Raw genomic sequence first — 14,663 nt, forward strand, 5'->3', positions numbered from 1 at the left:
CACATCCTCCCACAGACGTATGTTGTCTAATGCAGGTTATTGTGTTAAAGATTTTCCAGCATTTGGTAATATTATCTTTTTTCTTCTAAAAAATATGACCCCCCTCCCAACTCAACAGCATTTAGCTTTGGGAATAGAGGGGGGTGGGGTTAATATACTTTTTTTATATTTGAATAATTAACATTTCAATTGCTGAGACCGTAAAAGCACATTAAAAGGTCAGCTTTAAAGCATAATAAAATAATCCTTTTTTGTGCAGATGAAGAAAATGTGCATTGATGCATACCTGAAACCAACAACATATTTTCTTTACTTTTGTTAAAATTCCATTTTGGGGCACAGGTTGTTCAGAAGAGACAATGTCCCTCAACCAAGGGCCCCACCAAATGTTGAGATGAAACATGAAGCCAGGTATGAATAGATAGGAATGGACATAGTTCAACTTTCTAGGATCCATGCCTAGAGAAGGGTTTGGTTAGAATATGAAGAAAATAAAAGCCTTTTCACTTTAAAGCACAGCTCCCCTTATAAAGTTGAAAAAAAAAGGTATAGAGTCCCAGTTAGAATTGTAACCAAAATTTTTTTTCAGGATTGAAGTCTAGGTGACCAGAAAATAGGAGGGCAGCTTGCGACCCCCAGCTTAACATTTGAGGTTTCCATATTTTAAACACATGTCTTTTACCTAGGGATGAGTGAGATTTGTAATTTCGATCTCAAAGTAAATCGGGCCTTTCTCGCTTACCCAACATGTAAGCGAGAATGGCCTTGTGATTCGCCAAGAGGTCGTGTTCTCGCTGAACGAATGAGGGAAAAAGCAGGGGGGCGGTAACGGTGGGAAATTTCATTGAGAATCGCGTCAGGGAGTGAATCATTTGCTCCCAGAATGGACAGCAAGACCCAGCAGCCAATCAGGAGAGATCTGAGCTCAGGAATATATATACAGGGAAGGTGTGTTCTGTGTAAAGGATAGACACAGGGAGAGACGTGTATTGTGACATGGCCAGTGCAGGAGCTTCTTAGTTAATTGTTAGCTGGATAGTTCTGTGTTTTATAGGGCATATAGTAGGTAGGACTGTTTAGTATAGGATATTGTATATGTAGAATAGGTTAGGCAGACATCTTTACTTTTACATGAGCTACTAGCTAATCAGTTTTTTTAAATTGACAGCAGTCAGCACATTTAGTGTAAGTTTTATTGTGTGTATTACACTCTTGGGTACTGTTCACTGACTGCAAATGCACTGAAGGTACAATTGTGGTTGTTGCTACTTGTAGTGCCATGCATAGCTAGTCACTTTTGTTAAATTGTCAGCAGTCAGCATTTAGTGTAATCTATATTGTGTATTAGTGAAGACACTGTCACCTTTTTTTCACACTGTACATTCACTAAAACTAAATAAAATCAATTTCAATTCCTATTTTCCAATGAAGACCGTTTGGTACAGTTAAATTTCTGGCCTAGTGTAAAATAAATACAGATATTTCAGTGTTTGATACCTGTTCCTATTGGGCAAATGTGCTTGTTTGGTATAGGTAAGTTTCTGGCCTACTGTAAAATAAGTACAGATATTTGAGTGTTTGATACCTGTTCCTATTTACCAAATAAACCATTTAGTACAGGTGGATTTTTGACTGAATAAGTAAAAGATGAGAGGTAGACATGGGGAAGGCATGGCATTGGGCAACCTGCAGCATCTGGCAGGGGGCATACTCCCCGGGAGTCCGTCACTGTAGGACAGCAGCAGCAGTGCGGAGCACCAGTACCCTGGTAGATGTATTGAGAGGGTGGAATACAATCATACAGCCACGCCTTGTGGAGAGGATTGTAGACTGGGTTTCGGGGGCCTCAAGTGCAGCAGGCTCTTCTTCTGCAGCAGCAGCAGCAGGAACCAGCACAGCGGTGACAAGAGCAAACACAGGAGTTAGCGTGGCTAATGTGCCTGTACCTCCCCATGACTCTCCTGTGCTGTTTGACGAACAGCCTGGGGATCTGTCAGTGCGAAGTTCAGAGCTGGAAGAAGACTTTGAGACCCTTGGAAACTGTGGTCAGGACTTGCTGGGTGAGGGTTCTGGATCAGTGACTGCATTTGCAGAGGTTGGCTTAAATGAAAATGAAGATAATGATGACTGTAATGACTGGAAACCACCAGTGCGTGTAAGGGGTAGCAGCAGTTCCAAAACAGATGAAGAGGAAAGGCAGCAGAAGCAACAGACTGGGGATGGAAGGGGCCACCAATCTGCTTCATGTGAATCCCAAAGTAAAGACAGAGGAGTGGGCATAAGCAGTGGAACAGTCAGAAATGATGTGACCGTGGGGGAGGTCGAGCTGGAGCAGACGCAGGGCACCTAGCAAACACAGAGGCAGGCAAAGAAAAAGAGCAGCAGAGTGGTTGCACGCACCTCTCCAGTGTGGCCCTTTTTCACGCTGAAAGATGATGACGAGTGCGTAGCATCTTGTGCCATAGGCAGACCTGCAGAGGACAGACTGGATCACATTTGGGTACAACATCCCTGCTTTCCCACATGCGCAAGAACCACAAATCAAAGTGGGAGCAGTACTTGCGTTCTCTTGAAGAAGGTTAACCACGTCATCGTCTCTTCTTCCACCTCCTCCACCTGTCATTGCTACTACGTCTCAGGATGTTGGTGCCAGCCAGACTTCTAGCTGCGAGGATGTATCAGCTTCTGCCCGTAGGTTGACGCCTTCGCGGCTCACAACAGGCAACGTAGTGTGCGTCAAGGGGGCCAACTTCGTGGCAGCACAGCGCATGGGCCGCATAACACATGTTATGGTGGTACAGAAGTTCCTACGCATGTGCCCAGGACTGCAGGACTTACTGAGACAGGGTCGCTCCATCCGCAGCCAGGTTTGCCGTCTAGCAAGATCCAGCGCCAACAGAGGCTGCCACAAACTCCCCCCTGCACATGCTCCAGCGTCTGAGCAAAAGCTAGCCATCCACCATTACTTGGTCAGCCTGGTGCATGGAATCAGCGGGGAGTTTGGTACAGCCACACAACTGAGATATTTACTAGTGACCAGTGGCTGCAGATGGAGATGCTGTGCAAGGTATTGACACCCTTTAAGCAGGCCACAAACGTTGTGAGTCGGGAGCGGTCAGGCTGAAGCGACGTTATACCCATCATCTTTCTGCTTGATAATACCTGTGTGTCCTGATGAAAAGTGGCGATGGGAGAGGAGGAGAAGAAATGGGGGAGGAGGATGAGGGTGACATTACACTCCATTGCACACAGCCAGCATTAGGAGGAGCAAGAAAAGACACTGGCTAGCATCAGGAGTTTCAAGAGGAAGAGGAAGATGATTAATATGATGATGATCATGAGGCTATGAGACCATGTTGGGGCTACTGGACAGGACCTGTCCAACCGGCATTTGTGCTGTCACGCCCCAGGCATTGTGCTGGCGATGGAACAACAGGAACTGCTGCAGCTTGACAAGGAAGAGGTGGGTGATGGGGAGGAAGATGTTTTGGCGCCTACTGAGGGACAGGAGGAGGATGAGCACAGGGAACCCCTCTTTCATATGTGTGTCTACATGTTGCAATGCCTATGGAGGGACCCCCGCATTTTGCAGCATCAAAAAATGTGATGATAACTGGCTGGCCACCATTCTGGATCACCCCTACAAAGACAAAATGTCACAGTTTCTACCCAACCCGGCGCAAGAAAAAGAAAAGTTGGCCTGCCTGAGCAGAATACTATGCGACCGGCTGTGTGAGGAGTTCCGCGCACCACATTCCACACAGGGAACCTTTCTGAAAATGAACTAATAGTGGGTTGCTAACAACTATCATCACACCATTGCAGATGTCACTGATTAACTGACACAGGGACGCACTGGCCAACCAAGATGCCTCTGTGAATCCACACTGCTCCTGTGCTTGGTCTGTGGCTGGCTATCACCAATACCCTGTCAGCTGAGCCTGCCTCGGTTGAATTTTTCCACTGGTTATCGCAACGTTCAGGGGTGGCATTCATCATCAATGTCATGCTTGCCCTTGTGTCAGCTAGCAATATACTTTACATTTCTGTTAGTTCCAGGAGGCCAACAAACTGCAGATGAAAACCCCCAGTACTGACACACAGATAAGTACCATTGCCTTTGCCTAATGTTTCAGCTAAGTATTGAAGGATTGAGGGTTGGCATTCATGTCATCCATTTCATGATGCAAACTAGCAATATCTTCTACCTTCCTACCACTTCCGGCACCACAGACCACAGGAACAGGGCTGGTGCACAAAACATCTTGGTTTAGCCCTTCTACGTTTAATCACAAATTTCAGATATTTGTATTACACACTTCTGGGTGGCAATGACGATGGACTACACCCAGCTCTAGATGCCAGTTACCAATGCAGTCCCCGTTCTGTCTCAGGCCCACCGCCTCCTCCTCCTTCTGTTGCTGCTGCGGCCTGTCATTACTCCATTCAGTAAAATTGTGCACCTTTAGGTGGCATTAACGATGCAATACACCCAGCTCTAGATGCCAGTTACCAATACGCTTCATGGCAGGGCCCTCCGCCCTCTCCTGCTGCTGCTACCGCCTGTCAGTAGTCCATTAACAAAAATTGTACACTTCTGGGTGGCATTGACGATGCACTACACCCAGCTCTAGATGCCAGTTACCAATGCGGTCCCCACTCCGTCTCAGGGCCCGCAGCCTCCTCCTCCTGCTGTTGCTGCTGCCGCCTGTCAGAACTCCATTCACTAAAATGGTACACGTCTGGGTGGCATTGATAATGCACTACACACAGCTCTAGATGCCAGTTACTAATGTGGTTCCCGCTCCTTCTCAGGGTCCACCGCCTCCTCCTCCTGCTGTTGCTGCTGCCGCCTGTCAGTACTCCATTCACAAAAATTCTGTTACAAACACTGCTACTGCTCTTGCTGACCCACACTCTGTCTCTGGTCCTCCATCCTTTTGCCTAAATTTTGCGGACCCATGGGAAGTCGAGGAAACTTGCGAGACTGTCAGAGCCCTTCGCACTCATCCCTACTGGTCACTGTATGCAGGTTGGTTCATTATGGACTGTTACTGATCTGTAGTAGTCAGGTCACTGTAAGCAGGATGGTTCACTCTGGACTGTTACTGATGTCTAATAGTTGCAATGTGCAAATGTGCAAAACTTCAAAATGAAAGACAGATTGCAAAGGAAAGTAGGGCAAACCCCCCAAAAATTTCAAATATATTAATAGCAAAAAGTTCAGATCTGAGCATGTAGGCCCCCTTAAAGGATTTTGCTAGGTTGGTAACTGGGGATAAAGACAAGGCAGATTTACTAAACACTTTTTTTTAGCTCTGTGTACAGAAAGGAAAATGGCAAAGCTCAAGCCCAAATTCATAATAGCAATGTCACTGCCTGAGTCACAATGGTTCAGAATTGATATGATTGAATCAGCTGGGAAAAATTAAGGTTGACAAAGGTTGACAAAGCACCAGGACCTGATGGATTACATCCACGTGTCCTCAAAGAGCTGAGCTTGATTATTTCAAAGCCACTATTTCAAATTTTTAGAGACTCTTTAGTCACCTGCATGGTACCGATGGATTGGCGTAAGGCCAGTGTGGTTCCTATCTTCAAAAAGGGAGCAAAGTCATTACCAGGTATCTACAGACCGGTTAGTTTACGTCCGTAGTTGGAAAGGTCCGAGAGAGTTTGATAAAGATCCACATAGAGGAGTTTCTGCTAGAAAATCATATTAAAAGTGATAGCATGGCTTCAAGAAAGACAGAAGTTGTCATACAAATTTACTATCTTTTAATGAGGAAGTAAGTAAACAGGTAGACAGTGGAGTAGCAGTTGATATAGTGTACTTGGACTTTGTTAAAGCATTTGACACAGATGGTAATATGCAAGTTAGGGTTTAGAAAAGTCAATCTGTAAATGGATAGAGAACTGGCTTAAAGATCGCATCCAGAGAGTTGTAATGATTCATACTCTGACTGGTCTAAGGTTATTAGTGGTGTACCCCAGGGTTCAATGTTGGGACCTTTACTGTTTAACACCTTTATAAATGATATAGAGTTTGGGAATAAAAGTACCATTTTTGTGTTTGCAGATGACATCACACTATGTAATGGAATTAAGTTCATACAGGATGTCTATAATCTACAAGCAGATCTGGATGTACTGTTTGATTGGGCAGCCAAGTGGCAAATTACATTTAAAATAGATAAATGTAAATTTATGCACTGGGGAGCTAACAACATGCATGCTTCATACTGTCTATGGGGAATACATTTGGGGGAGTCAGAAATGGAAAAGGATCTGGGGGTTCTGGTAGATCATATACATAATACCAGCATGCAATGCCAAGCTGTATGATCTAAAGCTAGCAAAGAACATTCCTGTATTTAAAGAGGAATAGACTGCAGAGATGGAGACATAATCCTGCCCCTGTACAAAGCATTGGTCAGACCACATCTGGAATATGCAAATCCAGTTTTGAGCACCAGTTCACAGAAAGGACATTGTTGAATTGGAGAGAGTGCAGAGAAGGGCAACTAAATTATTAAAAGGAATGGAGGAGCTCAGCTATGAGGAGAGATTAGCTGAACTGAATCTATTCTCCCTTGAGAAGAGACGTTTAAGGGGGGATATGACCACCCTGTATAAATATATAAACATATAAACGGTCCATATAGAAAACTCTCTTCCCCATCATTCACTTTAAGATCATTACAAGGAACAAGAGGGCACTCTTTGCATCTGGAGGAAAAGAAGTTTAAGCTCTGGATAAGGAAGGGATTCTTCACTGTAAGGTCTGGGAAAATGTGAAATCGGCTCCCTCAGGAAGTAGTTTCAGCAACTACTATAGATTGCTTTAAGAAAAAGCTGGATGCTTTTCTAGAACCACAGAATATAACTGGGTATTAAGGCATTAAAAAAAATAACAGTGACTGTTGATCCAGGGAACATCCAATTGCCTCATGGAATCAGGAAGGATTTTTTTTCTCCTGTTGAAGCAAGTTGTACCAGGGTTTTTTTGCCTTCCTCTAGACCAACTATGTCTTATAGGGTTTTATATCTGGGATATGTTTATTTCCTATGTGGTTGAACTTGATGGACTTATGTATTTTTTCAACCTAACCTACTATGTAACTATGTAACTACCGTGTTTCCCCGAAAATAAGACCTATATAAGACCTACCCTGAAAATAAGACCTAGTGTGTTTTTGGAAGCCCAAAAAAATATAAGACAGTGTCTTATTTTCGGGGAAACACGGTATGTAAGTCCTATGCTGAAAAGTATCGCTGAAGGCTTCAATTTCACAACTGCTTTAAAGAACTGTCATCGCAAAAGACGTTCTACTCTCTTGGTGGTTGTGGGGCTGACAATTGGACCTAAAAAAGTTGACCCCGAAATCCTCGTTCGAAGCTGAAGGTAGAACATTCTGGAACCTGTGCTGGTGATGGGTAAATCAAGAAAACCCTTGATTTCTGCTATACAAATAAAAACTTTCTATATATTGTGGCATTTATTTATAGATGTTTGTAAGATTTGAGCATATCAGCCACCACAGAGAATAACCAGATGCTAGGAGCCTCTGCCTTCCAGCAAGTTGGCATTCAGTCCCAGGCAGTCAGGGATAGAATGTTGCTAACGGTCATGGAAAAGTTAGTCACGGCAAGAAAGAAAAAAAAAGAGTAACCATCATAATTAAAGTTAACACCTTTACATTTTTAGCCAATGGGAAATAATTACCATTGCCTTTTCTGAATCCTTCCTTTTTTTAGAAGACCTCTCAAGAGCAGTGCTATTGGTTCTAAAACTTAGAAAAAAAATCAATTTTCTCGTGCCAGGGTCACGGCAAGTATTTGCTGGCAAGTGGACATAACTGGAGATGCAAGCAGGTCTATCGACTTGAAAAACTGTGACTTGATGGAAATAGACACTCTTTGACCTAGATTTCACCGTAATGAATATTATCCTCAAAATCACTGTGACAAATATTTTATTAAATATCTTTGGAGCTGTGGAACTACTGAAGGGTAGACAGGTGAACTGGAGGTGTTTGAAACATAGCAGACAGAAAGGGTGTCTGATGGCTTTGCTTAATTGAGACAGGTCTTTAAGCTTCTGCTAGATCTATTAAAATCATCCAATGAGCCAGACAAATGACTGACAATGTCATCAGCAAAATTATCATACAAAACCTTCTAGTGTGAAAGGGACATAAATCCTTCAGGTCTAGAATTGACCTAAACCCATCAGAGATCTCCTTACTATGAAAAGTTAGGCATAGAACCCTTCTTCTTGCTCTCCTATTGAATGCCTATTGAAAGCTACTGATTCCTATGCCACACCCTGGCAACTTGCCCCGTGATCCTCTGTATACCTTCTTCCAAATAGGATTTGTGCAGCAAACTAGGGATGAGCGAGCAAAATTTTTAATTACGATCTCCCTGCAAATCGGGCCTTTCTCACTTACAGAACTCCCAGGCTGTACTTATGATGAGTACAATGTAAAAAGTACAGCCCAGGGATTGTGGGAACCTGCAATTCAATGGAATTTGCAAAATCAGTTCGCCGAAAATTTGCGGACCTATAGGAAGTTCTCGCTGATCCCTATACAGGACCTGTTTATCTGCCCTCCTCAACAACTTGACACTAATTCTAATACTACTGCTGGGCAACAACCAGACCTTTGTGGTGTAGATTTGCTTTAAGTCTCCATCTTAACACTGATCCAGAGGATCCTAAACGTAAAATAATTGGACTTTCCTTCTAAAATGTGGAATATAACTTCTTTAGATGAAGAACAGCAACTTCTTACTAGCCTTGTATTATTTTCTTTATCTCGGCCTGCTTCTTTAAAACATATATCACACACTAATGCTCTTAATGCTCTTGAGCCACATGCACAACCTGATTCACTTCCCGGGTGCTCCATTGAACTGCTTCTGGAAAGAGAGAGTGACTTTTCTTTTCTTTTTTTCTTTTTCTAGAGGTTTGACGAATAGGACTGGGAGAGGCCAGGTGTCTTGTCTTTCTGAGATGCTTTTTTTTCCAGAGCTTTCATTCCTTTGATGAACACATAGTACTTGAGAGGCAGGTGGGGAAATATCTGGCACAGACACAATGCACTCTTAAAATGAATAAGGCTTGGATCGGCAATAACTTCAACACCCCCTTCTCAGAGTGAACTGATTAGTCGTCAACTGCTGCACGGTCTGCTGACACCTTGATGGAAAGAGCACTTTCACTGCCTTCTTCATCTTCTTCTACTCCTCCTCCTCATGGCCCTCTGCCTCTACTCTGTCTCTGAGGCCTATAACTTGCAATGTAGCTGTATAACTGGCTATTTTTTTTTAACGGAGCACCTCCCTCAGGGCCCTCTGCCTCTATCTACTTTGAGGCCTTTATCACTTGTAACATAGCTGTGATTCATAATTATATATTTGTAAGGAACTTACCTGTCCTGCGAGCCCGCGGCGTCCCTGGCAAACCCAGCCGCAGAGGGAGACGCCGCTGCAGCAGGCAGTATGGCCGAGGTTGCTGGCCTGCTTGCAGAGTGTCTCTCTCTGCAGGCAGAGGGATCCATCCTAGCCGAACTACTGTTCGACCAGGCGGCATCCTTTGCATCCCTTTGGACGTGATTACTGAAAGTCCTGTTCTCAGCACTCCTGTGGAGGTGCAAAGTAGGGCACGTCCCAGCGGTGCTGTGGAAAAAGGTGTGCACGCTACCGCGCATGCCTCTTGTACCCCCCGAGGCCGTGGAACTCGGCTGCCTCGCCGCGGGGCGGGACATGGTTGGTTTAAACTCAATTCAGTTACCTTCCTATCAAATGGCGCCAGGTGGCGCAAGGTCATTGGTCACTCTGGCCATTTAAGGAGAACCTGTCCTGGACACCATTGCCCGCTATAAGCCTCTGTGAACACAGTGTGCTTGGGTGCCTCCTTCGAGTTGGTTTATGTTAATCCAGTTTGTCATTCCCATAGGGACCTGGTCTGAAACCTGACTCTTGCCTGAACTCTGCCTGCCCTGACCTCGAATTGTTTGTGACCACTCTTGCCTGCTGCCTGCCCTGACCTCGGATTGTTCCTGACCTGCCTTTGCCTTACCCTCCTGTACTACGCTTATCGGACTTAACATCTGTAAATAACCCTTGTCTTGTTTTATGACGATAATAAAACTTGATAAAAGGATATCTGGAGTTGGCTGTGGTTTGTGTGCCCAGGCGCATTACAATATTTGTATTTTTTGTAGAGGAATACAGAAATGTTTCTGTCCTTTTGGAAAGATAGCAAGTCGGATCAGAATGAAATATCTGTATTTTTTTGATAGACTGCAAGACATATCATAAATAAATATCTGTCTTTTTTGGAGAGAAATACAAAAATGTTTCTAGTTTTTATTGATAGATTGCAAGAGGTATCATAATTAAATATCTGTATTTTTTGGAGAGATACAGAATTTTTGTATGGCTTATTTGATAGATAGCAAGTGGTATCAGAATGAAATATCTGTATTTTTTTTACATAAATACAGAACTTTTCTGTTTTGATAAATTGCAAGAGGTATCATAAATAAATATCTGTATTTTTTGTCGAGAAATGCAGAAATTTTTATGACTTTTCTGATTGCAAGTGGAATCACAATGAAATATCTGTTTCTATCTATTTTTTTATAGATAAATAAAGAAATTTTTCTGTTTTTTGTGATAGATTGCAAGAGGTATCATAATAAAAAATCTGTATTTGTAGAAGAGAAACACAGAAATTATTATGGCTTTTTTATAGATAGCAAGTGGTATGAGAATGAAATATCTGTTTTTTTACAGAAATATAGACATTTTTCTGGCTTTTTTGATAGATAGCAAGTGGTATCAGAATGAAATATCTGTATTTTTTATGGACACATACAGCAATTTTTCGTTTTGTTTTTTTTTTTTGATAGATTGCAAGAGGTATAATATTAAAATATAATAAAAATAGATAGCAAGTGGTATCAGAATGAAATATCTGTATTTTTTTTACATAAATACAGAACTTTTTCTGTTTTTTTGATAGATTGCAAGAGGTGTCATAATTAAATATCTGTATTTGTTTCAGAAATACAGAAATTGGGGGGGGCGTGGCCGGGCGATGGCGGACGAGGACGCGTGATTCCACCGCTCCGTGTCCTACAAGGGGGATAGACAGCACACCACAATATCGCGGCACATAACCCGATTCAACATGGGCCCTAAGCACCGGGGGAGCCAGCGGGGATGTCCCGGGAGCGAAACGCCCACGTCCAGGGACATTCCAGGGCTTTTTGCGGCCGGGAGCCGGACCGCATGTGAACAGGCCGCAAAACCGCGGCCTCAATTACAGTCCGGATCCGAGGCGCGGGAGACCGCGGACGGCACACCCGCCTACTCAAGGGACGCCTCTTCTCCACAGAGCGCCCGGAGGACACCAGATCAAGCTTCCCCACCTACACAGGTACCGGGGTCTCCCCTACCCTCAGTGTTAAGCCCCAGCATGATCTCCAGCTTGGAGGGACCCTCCAAACACTTTTATGACCAGGGGGAGGATGACATGGATTGGGACTGGAAGGCCCACTTGAAGGCCCTGCCAACAAAACTTGACCTCCATCACAGTATTGAAAGGTTGGAGTCCAGCTGTAAAGCAGAGTTCCACCGCGTACAACAAACCCTGCAGCAAGTATCTACCACCACTACTGTACTTCAGACTCAGTGTAAAGAACTTTCCTCTCAAGTTGCTTCTCACACTGCAATTCTCGAGCGCCAGGCGGCCCAGATTAACACGCTGTACCTACTTCACGATGACGCTGAAAATCGCAATAGGCGCAATAATATACGTATCAGAGGGTTACCTGAAACTGTGCTAAATTCTGAGTTATATACCGCAGCCTATACCATATTTGCTAACCTGTTGGCGCTCCCCCCGGATGTTGACATCGAATTGGACAGAGTACACAGGACCCTGGGACCCCGCGGGCATGACCCCCAGCGCCCAAGGGATGTGATTTGCCGGGTACACTTCTACAGAACCAAAGAAGACATAATGAAAAAGGCCAGGACAGCTACCTCCATAGAATACGCTGGAGCTCAAATTCAACTACTTCCAGATCTTTCCAAACATACACTGGACCTTCGCAGAGCTGTGAGACCACTTCTGAATGAGCTCCGCACCAGATCCATTCCATACCGATGGGGCTACCCATTCCATCTAATAGTGCGACATGCTGGTAAAAGCCATTTCTTCAGAGATCCTTCGGATTTTCCACGTTTACAGAGAGCCCTTCAACTGCCTGATATTCAACTGCCGGATTGGCCTTCCGCTCCTTCATCTCTTGTCATCGGGAACCCACCTTCTGGAGACATTCCTCAACGCACCCCGAAAGGCCCATCTGGTCAACGCCAGAGCCCTGCCCAGGACAGGGATATGTTCTCCTCAGGATCACCACCACACCCTTGATTACCTTTACATGTTCCGGAAGACGCCCAGGCGAATGATCCCCCGACCTTTCCCTTGCAGCAGAGCACTGAGAGTTCCTCCTGTACTGATTTCTTACACGGAACAATATGAAGCTAGGCATTATGCTGGATGCCGGAACTATCCCAACAGTGGTTTGGTTCGTATAGGGGTACATAACATGGGAGGGGTCGTTTTATTTCAGGCAGCAGTTCACCCCCATAACCATTCCCACTCACCCCCTCCTTATGATATTCTGGTACATTTTGTTACAACCGGTTAATCTGGTATTTTGTCATCTGGACATACCATCTTTTTCATACCTAGGTAGATTGTGTCCAACAACTGAATCCCAGGCATTAGTGACACTAACCGCACTTTGGTACCCAAGACTCCCTTGCACTTCCTATAGCCTGGTACTCCCCTATAATGGCGATTAAAGATTTGCATGCTAGCTTGTTTAATCTCGAGGGGGCCGCCAGGAGAGCACCTGAAGAGGGGGGAGGGGGATTTCTGTTTTTACATTTGCTCACTGATTTCCGGTTATATGTTTCGCTGTTAAATGTTATATGCTGACTACTTCAGGTCTTTTATGTTGTGCCATAGCAATGTTTACTCAGTATCAGTTCTTCCCCTGCGTGGACACACTCATGCTATTTTCTACAACTACCCTGCTCCGTTTTCCCCCGACCACGTTCACCCACATAGGAACTCCGCCGGTTTAGGCGGCGAATAAGGTTAATTCCTTATTTTAGAGACCCCCTTTGGACGATTGGGATTAATCCCCCCTAATCGACTATAGTCTTTCCTGCTCCACCCCTTACCTTCCTTCCCTCTCCAAACCTCCCTGTTCCTGACTGGCCCAGTTGGCACCTCTTAACATAGGGGGTACACCAACTGCCTAGTTATCCACTCTTTAATCGAGCATATAGATTTACCAGACGCCATGCCTACACGATCTAATGCTGCACAAAAGCTGGTGATACGTACTCTTAATGCCAAGGGACTTAACAGTCCTATCAAACGCTCCCAACTTTTATATGGCCAGCACAAAGCTAGAGCCCATATACTATTGCTCCAGGAAACTCATTTCTACTCCTCCAGGATACCACTCCTCCGCAACCCATACTACCCAACTTGGATCCATAGCACCAATCCCTTGGGGAAAACGAAAGGAGTTTCCATAGCCTTTCATGAGTCTCTCCCTGTACAGATATTGGACACGTGCATAGACCCTGCAGGCAGGTATGCGTTTGCCAAAATATCCTTATGGGACAGGAAATTTACCATAGCCTCTATCTACTCCCCCAACCAGCAGCCGACGGTGGCGGCTATCCAGTATTTGACTAAGTTGCATGCGTACGCTGAGGGCGCCCTGATCATAGGCGGGGATTTTAACTTCCCCTTGGATCCTAGGTTAGATACTTCGACAGGTCACTCCTCAGTCCCCTATTCAAAATTAAACGCCTTCAAGGCTAAATTACACGATCTTCAAATCTTGGACATGTGGCGTACCTTACACCCAGAGGATAAAGATTACACTTTCTTTTCTAACCCCCATCGCTCATATTCACGGATAGATTATATCTTGGGGAGTCACAGGATCTTGGATTGGCATCCAGAGGTGTCTATTGATAGCTGCCCATGGTCAGACCATTTTTCGGTCACACTTTCCCTCCAGACTCCCTCTGTGGTTCCTCGTGAGTGGACCTGGAAATGTAATGACACGTTGTTCAAAGATCCGGTCTGCGAGGGGGCCATATTGGACGCTATCAAATATTTCCTCCAAGACCATGAGACAGACGACACCTCTCTTCCCTTTCAATGGGAAGCGCTTAAAGCAGTATTGCGCGGGGTGCTGATCCAACATGGGACAAAACTCAAGAAAGCTAGATCTCTAGACATAAATAACACACTTCATACGATACGCGACCTTGAAAGACTACATAAGACCACCTTGACCTCTGCAGCCTTTACTGAGCTGACCTCTGCCAGGAGACATCTCCTTCAACTATACGATCTGGCCCATCAAAAGCACAGAGACAGGTACCGCAAGTCTTATTACCAGTTCGGGGAGAAATGCGGCAGGTTGTTGGCTAGGGGACTTCACCAGAGGCCAACAGCCACATATATACCTACTATTAAGAACGCAAAGGGTGTAAATACCGCTATACCCCAGGACATCTTGGACATATTCCAGAAATACTATTCAGAC

Source organism: Pyxicephalus adspersus, chromosome 3 (genome assembly GCF_032062135.1).
Source record: "Pyxicephalus adspersus chromosome 3, UCB_Pads_2.0, whole genome shotgun sequence".
In the NCBI taxonomy this organism is placed as follows: Eukaryota; Metazoa; Chordata; class Amphibia; order Anura; family Pyxicephalidae; genus Pyxicephalus; species Pyxicephalus adspersus.